This window comes from Camelus ferus, chromosome 11 (genome assembly GCF_009834535.1).
Source record: "Camelus ferus isolate YT-003-E chromosome 11, BCGSAC_Cfer_1.0, whole genome shotgun sequence".
Taxonomy (NCBI): Eukaryota; Metazoa; Chordata; class Mammalia; order Artiodactyla; family Camelidae; genus Camelus; species Camelus ferus.
The window spans coordinates 52161902-52183504 of record NC_045706.1 but is presented as its reverse complement, the minus strand read 5'-3'; the positions used below and the strand labels follow the sequence as shown (position 1 = coordinate 52183504).

Genomic DNA, 21603 nt, shown 5'->3' with positions numbered 1-21603 from the left:
CAGTGACGCTGTCTTAGGTCTGGAGTTTTCTTTGTGGGAAGGTTCTTAGCAATAAAGTCAATTTTAAAAAATAATGTATGGTTACTGAGTTTATCTATGTCTTCTTGAGAGAGTTTCAGTAGTTTGTGTCTTTGAAGGAACTTGTCCATTTCTTCCAAGTTATGTTTATTATTGTTTGTAATATTTCCTTATTACATTTTTAACATTAGTGATGTTTCCTCTTTCATTTCTGATACTGGTAGTCGGAGCCTTCTTTCTTATATTCCTAATAAGTCTAGTTGGAGGTTTACTGATTTTATTAATCTTCTCAAGAAAAACAAGCTTGTTTTCATTGATTTTTGTCTTTTCCTTTTCTCTCTTCTATTTAACTGAGTGCTGCCTGAACCATCTTCTTTCTTCTGATAACTTTGGAACTCTAATTACAGGCACATTACTCTGCTTGAAGCTGTCCCACAGCTTGCGGTTTCTGTTCATTTTCCTCCCCGATGTTTCTTTCTGTGCTACATTTTGAATAGTTTGTATGTAGCACCAGGTTCACTAATCCTTTCTTCTGCTGTCGTCTACTCTGCTGTCGATCCTGCCCAATGCAGTTTTCATTTAGACACTGCATTCTCATCTCTAGAAGTCAGCTTTGGGTCTCACTTCCTATCTTCTTATATCACTTCTTAACATGCTCATGTCTTCCTTGACCTTATTAGAAACACAGCATATAGTTCTAACTATTTAATACCTATGCTAATTATATCACCGCCAATATCTGTTTCTGTAGACTTTTCTCCTCATTAAGGGTCATATTTCCCATATTTCACTGGATGCCATACATCATAAAGGTGATTGTGCTGAAGCCTGTATATTTTTGTGTTTATTTAAATATTCTTGAGGTCCCTCCATTCCCCTGCCCCACCACACAGTCACTTGTAAACAGCTTGGTCCTTTGGACGCTTGCTTTCAAGTTTTGCTAGGTGGGACCACAGTCATCTTTAACTTTGCCCTCCTACTGAGGCAATGCCCCCTCCCCCCCCGAGGATGTTCCTGGATGCCCTGTCTATTACACTGTTTCCACTCTAGCTGCTAGGAACAGCACTACTCCGGGGCCTGTGTGAGATCCAAGGGCTGCTCTGCCTATTCTATTCCTGTGGTTCTTTCCTGACTTCCAGTAGCTTGTCCACATCATGCTTTGATCGGTAAAGAATCTGCTGAGGCCAGGAGGGGAATCCTTTATAAGGCTCTCTGGAGTTTTCTCTCTATTCAACTCCTTCCTCTCCATCAGCTCTCTCCTTTCTTGATTTCTTCTCCAAGGATTCTAGCCACTTTGGCCTCCCCTAACTCTCAACTCCATCTCCTCAACGCAGGGAGACCAGCAGTCTCTGAGTTTGCCCTCCCTGTGCTCCAGCCTCAATCCACTCTCTAGACAGCAGACTTGGGCAAATGTAGGGTTCATCCTGAGTGCTGCCAATTGTCCAATGTTTGCAAATTGTCATTACACATATTTTGTCCAGTTTTTTAAATTCTATAGGACAGGAGGGTAAATCTAGTCCCTGTTACTACTTCACAGCCACCAAGAGAAATCCAACTGCCCACTTTTTAAGATATGCTTACTAAGGAGGCTTTGACTCCATCCCTTAAGGGGAAGTACCTCCTTGAAGGATCACCCACTGCCTCCAGGACTCACTGCTCACATTTCAGACAGAGAAAGACAAATACCATGTGATACTACTTATATGTGGACTCTAAAACAGCTGAACTCCCAGAAACAGAGTAGAATGGTGGTTACCAGAAAGTGTTGAGTCAGGGAAATGGAGAGATATGAGTCAGAGTACAAACTTCCAGTTAGAAGATAATGACTTCTGGGGATCTAATGTTCAGCATGGTGATTATATTTAACAATAATGTATTATATTCTTGAAAGTTAAGAGAGATCTTCAGTGTTCTTGCCACAAACAGTAATCATGTGACATGGAAGTGTTAGCTAACACCAAGGTGGTCATCCTTTTGCAATATATATCAAATCAAAATGTTGTACACATTAAGCTTACATAATGTTGCAGGTCAATTATACCAACCTATATCTCGATGAAGTGAAAAAAATACTCCATTAAACAAGAAAGAAAGTCAGGCTACAAACTTAGGGACAAAAGCTAAAATCAACTTCTCTCTTTAGATACAGAATGCAGCTGCACAAATCAGCACAAATTATTTACCACCTCATGGAAGCAAACGCACTGTCATCTATGAGACAAAACTAAATGTTAATCTCCTCTTGAATTTAATACCTACATTCATACTAGCTAATATTTCTCTTATGTTTACCAAGTACCATGTACTCTTCTAAGCACCTCACATATTTTAACTCACTGAATGTCAAAACACCTGTGAGATTGGTAGTAACATTACCTCCACTTGATACACAGGAAACTGAGGCAGGCCCAGAGAAGTAAGGGAACTTGTTCAATACAGAGAGAGCAGGAATTAAACTCTAACAGTCTGACTCTTAAATCAATGAACCAAAGTCTACTGTGAACAAATTCACCTTATCTCCTAGGGACCAGTGCCAAAGGCCCAACACAAGAATCTCCAGGACCTTAAGATACACCCTAGGCCTAGAATGGAAGATAGATGTATGGACATATATTAAGAATGTGTCTGTTTACCAAGGCATTCCTCCACTGTAGGGTAGGCTGGATGAATTAGCTTAAGTTTTCTTCAAATTCAGAATTTCTCTGAGTCTAAGACACATTGACCAGGCTAGTCCCTACCTTCCTGGACTCTTTGGTGAGGGGCCTGCTCTTACTCTTCCAGTCCCAATTCCTTGCTGAGCTCTTACACAGCAATAAAATGACCTGCAATTTGCACGAGGACCAGAATCAACTGAACAAATGGTTCAAAGTCTATAGTGTAACTCTCTGATTATTTTGCCTTTCAGCTTCCTCTCTGGATATCCTCAGGCATAGGCTATATATAGTAAACGTCATTGGAAAAATGGCCATCATCCAGAGGTGAGACCCTAACACTGGCTTTCAACCAGAGGCATTATTTTTCCACTAGGAGGTGACAAGAAATTTGTTGGGATTTTTGGTTGGTGGCGGTCATTCCAATGGCCATGGAGCACTGCTCACAGTCAGCAGACAGGAATGGTGGGTAAACCTCTTGGAATGCATGGGGCAGCCTCCCACGCAGGAGAACTACCAGAAATGACAATTTGGAGTTTCTTCTCTTATTACAAACCATTTGTTGAGTCTACCAGTTCTACTCATCAAACTAGGCCAAAATCTTTTTTCTCTGAGTTCTAAAACCTTGAACACTTGAACTTGACCAAACCTTGAGCTTGCTTACTTTCAAGACCCATGATCCAAAAGGACTTTCTGGCTATGACTAGATCTACACAAACCTACCACAGAGATTAAACCAACCCTGCCTCTGAGTTTCCCCAGATGATTTCTGAGGACAATTCCCAGCCAGGCCTAGACTTACATCTTTCTTCCTCAGAAATGCTAATATAAAGCCTCACTTCTTTAACTATTGGTCCCAGTATCAATTTTCTGTTCTAACGGAAGGGCTGCTCCAACAGTGGGATAAGGAAGAGGAACTCCAACAGCACAGGCAGCAGGAAAAGTCATTCCCCTCTGTGAGGGGAAGAATGCTTCAGAGGATCCAAAGACTGTGGCTGAAAGAGTACTCGAGAAATTTCTCTCACAGGATGAAGATCAGAATGGATTCAGACATATATGTCAATAATAAATGTCAATTCCTTGAGTTGAATTATTCTGGGAACTGAAAACAGTGAGGAATGGTTAGTTGCAGCAACAAGATCTAGTTTTATGCCAAATAATTGTATCAGCAACAGATCTGATACAACTGCAGTATCTGTACCAAATTTTCCTGTCAATAATTTTAGGATTACTATGGCACAGGCTGGAAGGACCAACTCCAAGGATTGGGAGATGGATTACCAACAGTTTTTAACTCCCCATAATATGGTTTTATGATACATGTTATCTTGTTCTGCCCTTGTATTTCTTTCTTTCCTCTCTACCTTGTCATTCACAATTCATAAAGTACCTGTATAGTGAATGCCTGTCTAATTTCAGTTCACTTTGTTCTAGATTGTCTTGGCTCTAAGAAGATTCAGTGAGCCTTGTGGAATGCATACATATGTTAGAATTCCAAAGCCAATGTTAAAATAAGATCTAAATTTTAAGAATGTGAAGCAGAGGAACGTGGGGATGATGGATATGGAAATAGATCTGATGACTTGACATTGAATTTCTTTTTTATTGAATGAAAGATTCTTTAAATTCTACAGTGCTTTACAATTTTCAAAAGTTTCACACACAATTAGCAATAATCACGCCTCACATAAACCTCATTGGCTATGATACTATCCCTGAGCAAAGCTACACTGAATTTTTTTAGTAAAACAGGATCATAGTAAGATATAGACAAATTTTTCTGCTCCTTAGTAACTGTCTATTATCCTTTCTTAAAGGAATTTCTCGTGTCATATTTTCATTTTCAGTCCAAATAAATGTGTTAAAATGCCTTTAAAAAAAACTCAAACTGCCAAATACTATCATCAAGTACACCAAGTTCCAGAATAATGCTTACATTTGATCAAAGTCACTCAAAACACTAATGGCTAGGAAGCTGAGGACAGCCACTGCCCCGCTCTGGAAACTGAAGTCACAAGGATTTCAGCATATAATCCTACCCGTAGGCATATTTTCGGTACAGACACCAAAACATGGTCTCCTAATTGACATGGGAAACACAGCATGACCCAGATGCATTCCCAGTAATGTGGTACATGAACTTCTTAACCAGATTTTCCTGGAGCTCAAAGCTATTTTGAGATGGTTCAGGAAATGGATGTGGTTTGGTGAGGAAATGTATAATTCAAAAATCCTGTGGTTAAAAAGTCAGCAAAAGTTGTGTGGAAGAAGAGAGAGACAGATTTGCCCATGTTTCAGCTCAGCATTTAATTTATAATTCTTAAAGCAGGTGGATTACTCCTGAGGACAAAAAAACCTTTCCTAAAGGTGGCCCTCAGTAGATACCCTTTGAAATCAGGCCCTCTATGTTCCTGCAATCTATGATGTTAATTCTAAAAATGTAAAATAACAAAGCAAAAAAGTATTGTGTGATCTACAAGGAAAATCACAGAGCCTCCTTCTATGAACAGTCTAGCCAGGGGTCAGCAAACTTTTTCTGTAAAGAGCGAAACAGAAAACACCGTAGGCTACATATATAGTCTTTATCACTTATTTCACACATTCTTCTTTCCTGATTTTTTAAACAAACTTTTAAAAATATAAACACCATTCTTAGCTTAGACGTACAAAAATAGGCCACTAGTTTTATTTGGCCCACGGGTTTTAGTTTGCTGACCCCTATTCTGGATAAACAGGTGGACAGTCTGTCTTTGTGGAAACTACTCATTGGAGAGTCTCCTTGCCAACTCAGTAATTTGATGGAATTGACAAAGATAAATCTGTAAAATTTTCCAACAGATTTTAAACCATCAAATCATTAGCAGACATTTCAGACAAAACAAAACTTTGTCTTAGTAAAGACAGAGTCTTTGTATTCAATCTTCTACACTGCAAACTCGCCTTGTGACCTAGAGCAAATTCCTTACCTCTGATCTCTCATTAGAAAAAAAAATTAAACAATTCCATTAAATAATCTCTAAAGAAATGTCCAGCCTTGTTCTCTAAGATTCCATGGATGGATCTAGAAAGCTCTAGAGGGCTGTTTAAGGAGCTGCTCCAAAGTCACATTTACTGCATTAAGAGAAACTCAATGGGATGACTGTCACCCTACTTGATAGTCTCCAGAAAAGCTAACTGTCCTCATTTTGCCTTGACTAAATCTTCCATCACAGAAGATGGGATTCCTGCAGTTTTAGCTAAATGTATAGTTATTTACATTACAAAAAAAGAGACAATGGATTCATAGACATCCTCAGAAATAAAACATGTGGGCTTTTTCAGCTGTCATCTCAAGAAGGAGTCAGACACTTTAGACCAGGAATCAAAATCCTGAGAATGTTTTATGATTCCAGAACCTCTTTAACACTACCATATTTATTTTTGTGATCTCCAAAGCTAGTAACAGTATAGTCTATTAAAATATATCTTTTTGATCCTGTATTTTGTATCATTATCATTTCTCAAAGTCATAATAGACTGTGTTAAGCCAGGTCTGAGTTACCTTGAATGTCTTCAAGATACTAATTGTACAGTAATGCTTGCTAAGAAGTATCATTTTCTTCAAATTGAAAAAAAATGTTTATTTTCCATTTCTCTCCAATCAGTTAGACATAGTCAATGGTAAAAGCACACACTCATTGATTTACCAGATGTGTATTTAGAATTGAACCCAACTGCCCGGGACTCACGTTAAGTAGGATTAATAAGATATTTCCCATTCTGCATATTCGGGAAACACTTGGTCCCGCCCAGATTTCCCTACTCACTCAAGCTCCCTAAAGATAAATGAGCTTTATCCACAGAAAGGAAACAGGTCATTTATCTGACATCACATTATTCACTGACATTAAAAATGATAATATCCATCAACAAGCAGCCAAACCCCAAGTGGGTCACACTGAGAACAAAGCTACAACATGTCTTTCTTTGATACAGTTACAAGGAGATGCTGACGGAGCTGCCATTTATGTTCCAATAATGTCACTATTGTCACAAGAAGCTCACAGTTTGTTATTAACATAACTTCCCTTGTGTTTATTTGGGATCGGAGAACTGTCTTTTGGTCTTTTCTGAACTTTTTATGAAGCTAAAATCTGGAATTATAATGACAGGTCTGTGAACATATTTGCTTTGGGGGAGTGATTTTTCACTTTAAAAATGCATTAGCTTTCCCTTTCATTTTCTTATTTCTGAAAAAAAAAAGGACCATTATCTATAAACATTGTAACAACTCAGCAAGGCAGATATGAATACCTGCATTTTCTACACAAGTAAGTAACCTGAGGCTCAAAGGGGCTTATTAAATAAACTGCCCAAATTCATAGGGCTAGTGAATGGCAGATGCCAAAGTGGAACCCACGGGTCTGTCTGACTCTGCTGGTGATCTCACCCCTTCCCTCTTCATCTGCCTCCTTTTCCTCCCTCCCTCCCTGCCCTCATCCATCCATCCACTTACCCACCTACCTACATATCTATCTATCTTACTAAACAAACAACTTTGTTCTTATAAAAAGCTGTTTCTTGAAAGTATCTTTCCACAACAATTTAGTTCTGTCCCAAAGTACATACCACAACACTGAGTACCTTAACAAAACTTATGGACATGTCAATAATACCTGCAGGACTGACAGACATTCTAGGTTATCATCTTAAACTCAAGAAAAACTGCACTGATTGGCAGGCATGACCTGTCAGCTGGGGTTATTTAGATAGAAGGGCAAAGAAACGGTGAACCAAGTTATCAGAGTATTTTTTTTTTACACCCTAAAAAAGTAAGCTCTCAGAAACTTGAACTAAAGCGGAGCTGCTCTTTCAAAATGAAGCATGCTGGAATCTGGTTTCCCTCCCCCTGCATTCCCTGAGCAACAACAGTGGCTCTTCTTTTGGTTAGACCTTCTAAGACACTAACTCTCATTCCCCTTCGTCTTCCTCTGTCCTGTTGAAAGACAAGGCAGAAGACCAGCTGGACACCCACAAGCCCTGGCCTGATCAGCACCCACTCGTCCATCATCATTTGTGTCATGCATTTTAGTTTGACGATCTTGGACAGTGTCTTTCTAATACCAGAACAGACTGATAGGAAAAGAAAATATGGAATATAACAATTTATTGGCCAAGATGACTCAGAACAACAGAGTCCACAAGTTGTGTGTGTTTGTTTCCCAGAACTGTCCAAACTGACGACACCACAGATATTTTTGATGTGTAGAAGGAAGTCTGGCTTCAGCACGTGACCAGCACTCCTGTTTCTGACTGGCAAATAGATCTTGGCTTCCAGGCTATGCTCTGATCAGGATGAATTACACATATAATTCAAAATCAAGAAAACTGCTCAAGTATAACGTGTGAGGCTTCTGCCAAAGTTGAAAATCATTAGGAGCCATGAATTTGGCTGAGCACACAGCTCTGTTTTGAACTCTTTTATTTCTGTATTATTGCTCATTCACTTAAAGAGAAATACATGAGGCAGAGACAAGATCGCTTTCCCTTTTCATGTTTCTCCAATTTATCTTCCTTGGCATAATAAATTTCCCCAGCCAAAGAGTTGAGTGTTGTCTAGTTTCCCCTCTGTTTTTTCCATTATCTCAGTTATCTCTCATTTATTTTTTAGCCTTTTCTCTTATCGCAACAGTTTCTCAGGACATCATAAAGTTGGAATGAGTAACCTCCAAGCCCTCCATGGTCGCTTACAGATATTTCAGGCCCCACACTCTCAATCACACGGCTTTGTTCCTTTGGCACGTTTGGAAAGAAAAAGAAATCTGAGCAACACCTCTACACTCCAGACAGAACAGCCAGTTCGACGGTGGACTACTTTTGATATATAAACATGACTCTGTGTGAAACCTTCCCTAGTACGAAAATGATTTTAAGCAAAACCTGCTTATGTACCTTTGCTTGTTCTGGACAATTGAGGGAGTTTGACCAAATATGGTCTCGGCGGGATGTACTGCGAAAAACACTGGACAGAAAAGACTGGTCCTAGAAACCAATTTTTCTTATAAGGCCAATCTTTAAAACTTTGTATTTGGGGAATTTCAAAAAAAAAAACCCTGTATTCACAAGTATGGAGACTGTAGTATAATGAACCTCCATACACCCACAGTGAATACACATCTGATTTTACTTCTACTATACCCACCATCCATTTCCTCTTCTCCCAAGTAGGTTTTGTTTTTTTTTAAACAAATCCCAGATCTCATATAATTTCTTCCATTTATACACCTAGGAATCTCTGAGATATAAGGGCATCTTACATTTTAGACATATAACAACATTCCTACACCTTTAAAATTTACAAGTTCTGATATCAAATATTCAGTCAGTGCTCAAATTTCCCTGAGAATCTCATAATTTTTTTTAAAATATGTTTTGTCAAATATAGGGCCTAAACACTGTCCACATAGCCAGCACAACTCCTGATGTGAGTTTCTTCATCTGCAACTAAGAATGTTAAGATAACTATTTTATTTTTAGCACAAACACTTAAAATATTTTTCCAAGTTAAAAAAAAAATAAAGTACACAAATTATTTTTTAAAGTTTTCACCATGTATGTTTATCCAGAAACAAGATTATTGTTTTGATAATAATTGGTAGGATAGTGAACATATTTTCTATTTACCATGTGACTTTAAGATCTCTCCCCCTTGATCCATTTTAATTTGTCTAGAATTCCACCTCATGAATAGACCACATTTTATCCAATCCCCTATTAATGGACATCTATTTTGTTTCCAATTTTCACAGAACAGTGTTAAAATGGACATCCTTATAAATGTCACCTTATGCGTCTATGCAAGATACTTTAGAACATAACAGCTGTGTGCGGGAAATGCTGGATTACTGGAAGGAATAACATTTCTAACGACTGCTAAATTGACTGTCTCAGTGTTATATATCCACCAGCAGGAGATGAGAATTCAACATGATCTTCAAGGTCTCTTGCAGCTTTGATATTCAATGAGTCAATTCATTGAATCTATGTTTTAAATGGTTGTATCTTTAGTAATATTAATGGTGGTGACCTACATGACTGATTTTGACATTTCTAATAACATCTTCTATTACATTTTTAGTAACACTGTCTTTTAAATATATATATGTATATATCAGTTTTCATTTTGCAAGACCCTGAACTAAGGACTCAAGCTAAATCACAAAGGATCATGTATTTCCTCACCTTAAATTTGGAGAAGTAGAATAAATGCCTAAAATATAAATAATAATTAAAGGTGGCTGACAGAAAATCATTGGTAGAATCTAGACCTGCCATTAGTCTGTAGAAAGACAGAGATCACTGGGGCCTGCTTTAGCAGACTTTGTACAGGAAATAAAGAATGGTATTAAACAGAAAGAGGTGGGAAAGGAAGCAGGAAAGGTAGAGACTACGGAAACATTAAGTGGTTTGTCCAGAGTACCTGGTGTAGACCAAAGTCTCGAGGATACGCAGTGCACATGGGAGAATGGGCAAAGATGAGGCAGCAGAGAGCACGTGGAGGGCTCTGCATGCCACACCAAGCAGACAAGCCCTGACCAGTCCAACCACTTTTGTTATCACAGATGCTACAGAAGGATCACTGGAGGCTCAGACAGTCCCATCCTGAAGGTCCACACCAAAGGGCCACTGTTCAATTTGAAATATACTTTTGAAAATATCCATTCATTTCTTTCCACTATCACCTATTGTAAAATGAGAGCCAGGAAGTTATTTCCTGATGTGGAAAGTGGACCATCTTTTCATTAGTCCTAATTTATCTTGATTCAGTTTCAAAGAGGAATGTCCTGACTCAGTAATTAGAGTTGAGCAACCAAGTCCCCTTTCAACCTAATCACTCCATGGGGGACTTAGGAGATCTTGATCATGACACCCCAGTCTTCTCCTTTCCAGACCAAAGACTTCCAGTTATTTCAGTTTAATACAACCATTATTCCCTGAGCACCAGTTATGAGTCACGCTCTCCTCTAGGCATCAAGAACCCAGGGGTGAATGCATGACATTTCCTGCCCCTGCTGAGTGTCTAGTCCAGCAAGGAAGGAAACACAGTAGGGCTTGTGAAATAACAAAGCCTCTACAGGGAACAGAAGGCGTACATTAGAAGGAATCTGACTTTACCTGTTCTCTTATAAGTGTCCCATCATTCTGACAGTCACTTGTTGCCTCGTCTAAGCGTAATGCTCTGTCACCTTAACATATTATGAGCCTTAAAGTTCCAGCTGATATTTCATGCCATGTCAATGCTATCATGAAGAATCTAAATCAACTGCCTGCAACCCTTCTCTAATACCATTAATCAAAAATGCAGCTCAGGGACCTCTAGGCCAGCATTGGTTCCTGAACGTTGGTTAAGGCCACATGTTTGCAACAACTCTTCTTATCTGCGGCCATGAGAAGGGAAGTAGGTAGAGCAGACCAGGCAGCTCAAGTAGGAGGGTCAGAAGTCAGAGGTCCTTCAGTCCACCCTCTTGCTCACATTTCATGACAGTTTGGAAAAGACACAGAGGAGGCTATGAAATCTCCCTCAAGGTTTTCAGCTCACTCTGATTCATGAAGGAAACTATCTGCCTTGTCCACACAAGAGAAATGAAATGCATCACTATGAGTTCCCATCACCCATGAGCTCTCTGCAGGCTATCAGCCCCAAAGAGATGCCCTCACGGTTTCTGAGCCTTGGAGATGGACAGTTGCTATGCTTCTGGGAGGAACAGCTGAGACAAGAAGTTAAAGGGCCCCATTAACCTAAGCACAGTAGCAGTGACACTTTCAATTAGCCAGAGGCTGTCAGGTTTAGCCATTTACATTGCACAAATCCACTTTTCATGGCTGTGTTTCAGTTACTTCCCCCAGGACAGATGGAGAAAGTAATTTTTTTTTTCCTTAGAGGAAGTCTTCCCAGATGAACCACATCCAATACTAATCACTCTTTTGTTTTAAGAACACAGTTCTACATTAGACTTGGCTTATGATTATCCTTGAGTTGCTATAATTGGACAATTTAACTATATTATATGGTATTTGAGAGCAAAGACATTTCCTACTTCTAGTTCATTACAGGACTCCTTAATTGATGTTTCTGTTCATACCTGGAGGCTGATAAATACTTGCTAAATGTAACAATCAGAACACACTAGGCTATGCTACAGTAACAAGAAGTCCCAAAAGGTGAGCACCCCAGCATAACAAAACAGTATCATGACCTTTGATTAGGCAATGGTTTCTTAGACATGACACTAAAAGCACAATCTAAGAAAAAAATTGACAAATTGTACTTCCATCAAAAATAAAAACTTTTACACAAAGGATACTAATCAAGAAAGTGAAAAAAATATAACCTCCAGAATGGGAGAAAATATTTGCAAATTGTGTATCACATAAGAGTTTAATATCTAGAATATATAAAGAATGCATGACCCAACAATGAAAGCACAAATAACTGAATTTTAAAATAGGCAAAGGATTTGAATAGTTCTTTAATGAATATATGCAAATGATCAATAAGCACATGAAAAGATAATCACCATTATTAGTCAGAGAAATGAAAACCAAAACCAAAATGAGTTTAAAATAACAAAAAATAACAAGTATTGGCAAGGAGGTAGAGAAACTGGAACTCTCATATGTTGCCAGTGGGAATGTAAAATAGTGTTACTTCTATGGAAAATGATTTTGTGGTTCCTCAAAAATATGAATACAGAGTTAACGTATGACACAGAAATTCCACTTTTATGTATTTAACCAGTAGAATGGAAAACATATTCACACAAAAACTTACATAAAAATATTCATAGCAGCATTATTTATAATAGCCAAAAAGTAGAAATAACCAAAATGTCCATCAACTGATGTATGGATAAACAAATATGATGTATCTATACAATGGATAAATATTATTTAGTCATAAAAGGAATAAAGTTCTGACTTATGATACAACGTGGATGAACCTGGAAAACATTATACTAAGTGAAAGAACAGAGAGAAGGATACATATTGTATGATTCCATTTTTATAGTGTTCAGAAAAAGCAAATCCATAGACACAGAAAGTAGATTATAAACTGTCAGGGTCTGAAGAAAAAGGGAAACTGGGGAATAAGTGCAAATGGTTATAGGACTGCTTTTTGGGAAAATGCAAATGTTCTGGAATTGGATAGCAGTGATGGTTGCACAATCATGTAAATATACTAAAAACTAAAGAATTTGACACTTTAAAATAGTGACTTTTGTGTTATGAGAATTTTCTTGTGAATTTTATTTCAAAAACAACAACAGCAAAAAAAAAAAAAAAAAAAAAAACCAAGCCTCTATTATCACTGCTACATTGTACTGGAGGCCCTATACAGTGTGGTAAGATGAGAGAAAGAAATAAAACTAAGAAATTGAAAGGAAAAACAAATCTCTAATTTTTTGATGTGACTGTCTACTTAGAAAACTCACACTATTGAGTAAATAAAGGTTAAGTTAGGAAACCGTGTAAAAAGATCAACAAAAAAGTCAACTGCTTTTTTATACATCAGCAGGAAACAAACAAAAAAGCAATTCAAATTATACAACTTACAACTTCAAACAAAAAATAAGTACCTAGAAAACTAACAAAAGAAATGCAAGATTCTTAGGTAGAAAATAAAACATTAAATAAAAATGGAATACAAGAATGGTTATAAGCAGCATTATTCATAAAAGCCAAAAAATGGAAACAACCCATATGTCAAATAATAAATGAACAAAATATGGTAGAGTCATACAATGGAGTATTATTTAGCCATTAAAAGAAATGAACTACTGATATATGATATAATATGAATAAATCTTAAAGACACTACATGGAATAAAAGAAGCTAGTCACAAAAGACCAGATATTTGTAAGAAATGTCCTGAATAGGCAAAGCCATAAAGGAAGAAAGGAGATCAGTATTTGTCAGGTGCTGGCAGGAAGCTGGAATGGGGAGTGATTGCTAATGGGTACAAGGTTTCCTACTGGGGCAATTAAAAAAATGGTTTCTCTCCTGGAAAAAAGTCTCTCCACTCATTCACTCATTTATTCATTCACTGAGTCACATAACAAATATTTATCAGGCTCCTGGTAAGTGCCAGGCACTATCCTAAACACTAGGGATACAGGGGCTTCCATTCTTTAAGGAGTCAAACAGGCAAGAAATAAACAAATACATAAAATTATTTCAAACAGTGGCAAATGCCATTGAAAAAGGTAAAACTGGGTAATGGGATTGCCAGAGGGAACCTTAATTCAAAAGGACACATGCACCCCAATGTTCACACCAGCACTATTTACAATAGCCAAGATACGGAAACAACCTAAATGTCCATCTACAGATGAATGGATAAAGAAGTTGTGGTATATTTATACAATGGAATACTATTCAGCTATTAAAAAGAATAAAACAATGCCATTTGCAGCAATATGGATGGACCTAGAGATTGCCATTCTAAGTGAAGTAAGCCAGAAAGAGAAAGAAAAATACCATATGGTATCACTTATACGTGGAATCTAAAAAAAAAAAAAAAAAAAAAGACAAATTTATTTACAAAACAAACACTCAGACACAGAAAACAAACACGGTTACTGCAGGGAAAGGAGATGGGAAAGGATAAATTAAGAGTTTGAGATTTGCAGATACTAACTACTATATATAAAACAGATAAACAACAAGTTGATACTGTATAGCACAGGGAACTATATTCAATATTTTGTAGTAACTTATGGTGAAAAAGAATATGAAAATGAATATATGTATGTACATGTATGACTGAACTATTATGCTCTACACCAGAAATTGACACAACATTGTAAACTGACTATACTTCAATAAAAAAAAAAAATATATATATATATATAAAAAAAAATACTGGGTAATAGAAGGTAACTGGGGTTGGTTGTGGGCTCAGGGGATTACTTTAGAAAAGGCAGTCAGGGAAAATCTGGGAAGGTGAGGCTAACAAGCTGAAATAACTAGAACTAAAAGAATGGGCTCCACGAGACATCTAATAGCTAAGGGAAATCAGAGTCAGACCGGAAGATATAGAAGTTATCCTGAGCTGACAACCAAGGTCTTCAAATCACAGGAAATAGAAACTGAGAGGTTGGCATTTGCTTGTGTGGACCCCACCTCTGAAGGTGTCCTCCCTGCTTGGCCTGATGAGGTCTGGTGCCCCACCGAGCTGTATAGAGATGTACACGGAGTGCCTGCATCCGGCCACCCAGCTGAGTTTTAACAGGGCGCCTCTATTAATTATCTAAGCACTGGCACTGCTTCTCTGGACCCACAGCCAAATAAAGCCACCCCAGTTGCTTGGCCATAAGCTCTTAAAGGTTAAAACAAAACCGCATCTCAGTGGATGCAGCATTTGGCTCTTATCTAAGAGTTTTAACGTCATTTTGCAGTTAATAATTAGCTCTGCCTTGGTCCTTACAAAGGGTGCCACCCAAACAAAAGCAGGCATTAAGTGTGTTTGCTACACTTGCCACCGGTATAAATAGGCAAAGGGATGATTAATGGATGGGGGGTTAGAATTAAACACAACAGTGAACAAAGACAAAGGCCCACAGCTCGGCTGTCCGTGAACCAAGACAAGCTGTATCCAGAGGGAGGCTGCAGAGAAGGACACACACAGAAATCTGTTGAATGGACAGGTTCTGAAGACTTCATTTACCCTTGCGTTATGACAGCCATAGTGTGAATAAATTCACATGTGGACGCGTTAAGAGGCCAGGGTCAGCCAAGACAGAAACACGCTTCGTTGGGGGGAGTCACCGGTGAGGTGGAGGGGGCAGATTTCCGTGTGGGTGACCAAGGGACACAGAGAATGCCCAATGCACTAAACATCACCCTTTAGGCCCCCTTTGTGAGTTGACGTTCTAAAGAGCTGTTTGGATGTCACACAAAGCAGATGAGGAATACAAACGTCCCAGCTGAAGCCGTCTGACAAGGCCTGCCCAGGCCTCACAAGGGCCACGTCATAGGCTGGGCCGGGGCTGAGGACTGGATGAGAAAGCTCTACTCAAAGGCATCTGCTCTAAAGGGTAGAGAGTTGGGAGGCTGGCTCTCAGCTGTGACTTGCAGGCTCAGGAGAAACGGCTGCTGGTTGCCAGCCTTTTCACACCTTCTCTTCCAGTTAGTTCCTCCAAGGATGCAGCAGTAGCCCCATGCATTTGGCCAGTTTGATTTTGATAAGCTGGCGGGGAGGAGCAACTGGCCAAACCCTAGGGAGTCCTGGTTGGCTTTCTGGGCACATCTCCACCTCTTTTTCTAACCATTCTTCTCCCTCTGAGGGCTTTCCCACATCAAGCAGGTGCCCATTCCCACAGGCCCTGTTTCCAACCAGGTGTCTGATGGGAAAGGATCTGATAAATTAATCTCTGTGGAAGATTTAGGTGATAATCATTTTAAAGGTTCTCCCCACCTCCTCCAAGGATATTTGCATTTTAATAGAGGACTAACAGACCCAAAGGCCTGTAAGAACTGTAACAATGAAATAGTAATTGTGGAATTTTAGGCTCTGAGGCAGCCCAGAAGAGAGATGTTTATGGGCTTGATGAACTTCCTGGTCTCCCCATAGTCACTCGAGTCCACATACCACACAGACCTCTGCAAAAATTTGTAGGCTTTGATTTCACCCCTTCTCTGTCTACGTCACTCAAGTGTTGGAAAGATCACGAGAAAATGGATGTCAAAAGTTTTAAAGATCAACACCTGAGTCAACGTGATAGCTATAACTTACTGAAGGCTGAAAAATTAGATGAAAACATATCCTTAGTGATCTACACCCTCACTGAACAGATGAAGAAATAGAAACACTGAAAAATGGTGTCTTCATCTGAGTCACTCAGTGAATCACTAACAGAGCCAGAATTAGGCACTGAGTCTCTTGCTCCAAGGCCCAGACTTTTTCTATTGCATTCTAAGAATGGCGCTTCTTTTGTCCTCAGAGCATATCCTAATCACATCTTGACTGCTAAATTGCAAATGGTCCTTTTTAAAAATATGTAGCTTTAAAGTGAACTACCGTTCAAAGGAAATGAACAGCAGTACTAGAAAAGTCACCTAAGTATTCAGGGAAATTCAAATCGAAACATAATTCAAATCACTGAATTATGGTCTACACTGTAGTGAGGTTTTCTCCCATCAGGAAGAAGGTTCAAGACAACCAAGGTGAAACGCAGCCCCACAAACTGGCCTGTTCTTACAGGTCCTATCAAGCTTGCTCAGTTGGAGAAGGGCAAAGCGCAGTTTTCTAGTTGAGCTCGCCCTCTGTGACTGGCTCTGGATACCATGCAGTACACGGAGCCAGGCCTGTGCAGGGCTCGCTGGGGGTCGTACAAAGGTCCAGAGGTGCCTCTTGAACAATTTTAGGTGTTCCCCATGTGCCAGCATGTGGCGCAGGCTCTGCCTGCTCCAATTCCAAGGCTCCAAGGAGCCGGGCTCTTCTTTCCACAGTCCCAGACAACTCCAACTCATCCACACAGCCCTCTCAGATCGGCCCGTTCTCATGAGCTTTCATACTGATTGACACACTCAGTACTGCGGCCACTACAACTCTCAGTCTGAAACGTTAGGATGATCATCTCTATTTTCTCCTCAAACAGCAGAAAGGGAGAATTTCAAGTGGTATCAGAGACCCTGGAGGGCAGAGTCCCAAGGAGGCTGTGGTTCAGTGGGGAGTGGTGAGGACCGCAACCTGTGAAGGAGAAGTACTAGCCCTTATGAGCCCTCTACCCACCGCCAGCATTTGAGATTAGCTGAGATTTCAACAGAAGAACCCTTGTTCTCTCTCCTCGAAAGTCAACCTCTAACACGCATGAGCTTGAACTGGAAAGGGAGGACAAGAGCGAAAACGAAGGCATGAGAATTAGTAACCCTGCGTAAGCCTCTGACTTAAGAACGCAGAGCCAGCTATTGGCAGGGCCTCCCCCGCTGGCCCCCATGAGCCGGCATGCGGCGAGGGTAGCAGCCTCTCCATAAACACGCCCACGCGCGCCTGGTTCGCAGACTGCGGCGCGTGGATTCGCTCAAGCTTCTACAGCTGTGCAGGGTTCGCGGCGGCGGCAGCGGCTCGTTCCCACCGCCCTCCCTCATACACCACCTCTTCATCTGCCAGCAGAAGCGCTTCTCACCCAGGGGCAACACTCCCGTCAAGACTCCCAGGGCTGGCGGCATCCCACCCTGTCTGCCTGGTCCCACTGCCAGTCTAGGCGGTGGAGGGGCAGCTGGGTCCGGACCCTCAGCCTTCCCTAGGACTTCTACACAGGCGAAGAAGCTCTGGAAATTTCCTTCCCCGAAGTACCTGGCAAAACCTCCACCCCGCTTCAGAGTGAGACTTTCAGGGTTCAGTTCTGCAAACCACCCCAAGCAGAAAACCTCGTTCAAATGTGCCTTCCCACGCCCCTCCCCCACCCCCACTCCCTGGCTCCCCACCCCCACTCCCCAGTACCGGTTTTGGACGAGTCTGTTTCCTGTTTTCTAAACCTGGTAGTCAAGAGGAGGGAGCGGCAGGCAGAGTTCTTACTCCAGGGGATTTTCCCTTCTACTATCTGCTTGCCTAAGAACACGCTTCGTTTTTCTAAGCCCCCGCAGCGCACCTTGCAGAAACAAGGCGGCGAGGCCCACGTGGACGCCGCGGCTTCTCGCACCACCAAGGCCTCTGCCCCGACAAGCTACATTATGATAGGGCGAAGCTGAACTTTTCTCCTGTTCGTCCGCCATTGTTTCCCGAATCATCGTATGCGTCCGGAGAACCTTGGGGACGCCTCTCCTTCGCACGTGCTTTTTCTCTGGGCTCTTGAATCCGCACAGTCTACTGCCCGTACATAAAACGTGACTTACCTCAGTGCCGCCGCCTCTCACGCTCCCTGGACGCCGTCGGACGCGCTCGCCTCTCTCGCTCAGCCCTGACCAGGCGCCCTCTGAAGGCTGGGGAAGTACTTCCGGAGCGGCGGCGTAGTGGGCGGAGCATGCAGTGCCCGCACGTGTCTTTTCACACAGGCGGCCCCAGTCTTCCCTTCTAAGACTCTTAAAAGGCTCGTGGGCCTGCTCCCAACCTTCAACCCCCCACCCCCACCCCAGGTGTATGATGTTCAGGGCTCTCGGTAAGCCTGGAGGAGTTCATGAACTGTGGCTCCGTTCCAAACGGAGCAACGAGGAGGGAGGTGGTCACAATCAGCCTATTGTGCCGGGCAGTGAGCTCAACACCTGATACCCATCATCTCATTTGGTCCTTCAACAACCCTGCGGGCAGGTTCCATCACTCTTCCCATTTCACCAGGTATGCCCAGGAGACTAGTAACCCCCTCCCTGAGGTTGGGGTACAGAGGTCAAGAAAGTGGAACTGAGCACTAGCACCCAAGTCTATTCAATTCCAAAGCCCATAAACCATTTATACCAATGATTCTGCAACGGTTACAGCTGATTTTAAACAAAACATTAGATAGAAGTAGTGTCAATGATGGGATGTTTCTCTTTGAAGAGTTAAAATTTGTTCTGTCATAGAAACAAAAACTTATGAAAATTGAGACGAATTTTGAAAATAGAATTTACATAACAAAATAGGTTGAAAGTGCAGCAATGCTTCCATTGTTCAAAGCATCTTTTAAATTACTATTTATGTACCATCAATACCTGTTTATAGGAAAATTAGTCCCACAAAATTATAGCCACACCTTGTATTTTTGGTTAAGACTTAATTGGTTACTTAGGCTGAAATGTTAAAGGGATTAAAATCAAGGTGGGACAAGACAAAAGCTTGTTTCAAGTGTGTTGAAAGTGTAACTTGTGAACTGAGAAAGTATAATTAGTGTCTGTTGTAGAAGCAGTGGGGAACATATTAGTTCTGCCCTCTCCCATGATTAGTGGTTGAGTCTCAAATGAGCTTCTAAAAGCTAACATGTTAGAGTCAGAAAACTTACTACGAACAGCAGTTCTGGAAAAATCACCTGAGTATTCAGGGAAATTCAAATCAAGACTCTAGGGGATTTTACACCCACTTAATTGTTAGAAGACAAGAAGTCTGACAACAGAAAGTGCTGGAGAAGGGGAGTATCCACAGATTCTCTCCGATCTTTGGTGGTGGGAATGCAAAACTGAAACAACTGGGGAGAAAACAATTTGGAATTTTCCAGCAAAGTTGAAGGTATGCTTATCCAAAGATACAGCAATCTATTTCAAGAGAAACTCTAGTGCATATGTACCAGGAGATACATGTAGCACTGGGCAAAAAAAAAATACAATAATTCTGGAAACAACGTAGCAGTCTGAATCTAGAAAATAACCTATTATAGTTCAATATGATGGAATATTATAAAGCATTAAACATGAACAAACTACAGCTACAAGTATCAACCTAAGAGAAGCTTTATAACATAATGTTGAATTGAAAAAGCAACTCTTAGGAAAAAAAATCCTGTGTGACATCTTTTTTTTAATGAAAATGTAAAATAGCCAATAGTAAGCAATCTATTATTTAGGTATATAAAGTGTGTGTGCTAAAAACCTCTTTTAAATTAAAGGGCATATTATATACATAATTTAAGATAATGATTCTCTTGAAGAAGACCATGTAGAAAAGCATTATCTATTCTCTAGCTCTTAGGTTGATTCATTCTTGCATTATTAAAAGTATGCAAATACACACATATAGTCAAAAAGGCCATGAATGGACTAATTGATGATAGTGTATCACAAACCAAGAGTTAAGATGAATTCAATTCCATGCACCACCACCCTCCAAAAAAATCTACATTACGAGAAAGCCAACTCCTTAAGCAGAAAAAGATGTCTCTCAGTATTGACGTTTAAGTCAAAAATTTCCATCAGTCTGGGATGACAGAGAAACCATGGACAGAGACAAGGCGAAAAGTTGAGGTAACAATTTCTCCTGAAACTTGCCCAACTGGGGAAGCACTATGACTCAAGAGTAAAATCTAGGTAAGAGGACAACACTCAAGTGCATTGGTAATTCAAATAACCTATTGCAGTGGAAGTTAAGGCATGCAGAGGCACTGAAGCTCCAGGCAAAGCAAAAGGTTTAAATGAGACAGAGAAGAACCAGGGAGACAGGCACACTGAAGTCAAGTTGGTGGCTAAAAGTGAAAATCAAAGGGGCAAATAAAACCCTGTAGTTTGCAAGCCTTCCAAGGCCTCCCACACTGGGGCTGAGACAGAAGAGCTCACAAACTGGATAGAGGTCCATCCCCGGAGAAATTTGTGACAAGACTATAATCTCTAATCTGGGTCTTTTTTCTAACTTAATAAGGTCTCATTAATTTGAACAAAACTAATTTGGAATAGCTGGAATAATCAGGCTGGAATGAAACTGATCTTTCAACTATGAAAATAGTACTTACTCAACAAGTTAATAGCATGAGACACATCAGGTAGGGAATACTTAACCTATTTAGGAGAACAAAGTTGACGTGCATATCTACATTCATTTGTTCTATAACAATCAGTATGTTAATAATCTTCAACTAGTCATTAAAAGAGGTCCTCAACCTGGGGCCACTAGTTGGTATTACTAGGTGTATTTCAAAGTATTATAACTGTGTTCTGAACATAATATTTTTTCGTAAGTCAATGCTGTCAACTGGGTAGATTGGCTCAGATTGGAATGGATCTTAAGCCCAATCTTGGAATCCATGAAAAGAATCCTCTCTTTTCTGACAGATGACCTAAACAGAATTTAAAAATTGACTTCAGTCAAACCCACTTTCCAAACAGTATTTGAACTGGAGCGAACCTTCATCCCCAGAGAGGAACTGTCTCTCTCCAACACTCATGCAGAGGGACTTAAAAGCCTCTGACTGTTCTCCAGGATGCGATGTGGTCTAGGGAACTGCTAACCTATGTTTTCATCTCAGTGACTATTAGCAGGACGGTGCCTACACT

General features: G+C 40.3%; 1 protein-coding gene and 1 pseudogene across 2 annotated transcripts in view; both read right to left on the bottom strand.

The window, feature by feature from the left end:
• The window catches only part of LRMDA (leucine rich melanocyte differentiation associated), a 1095017-nt gene that overhangs the window by 434467 nt on the left and 638947 nt on the right, over window positions 1–21603 (bottom strand). The gene's annotated exons all lie outside the window — the stretch shown is intronic.
• Window positions 4267–4396, bottom strand: LOC116667395 (annotated as a pseudogene).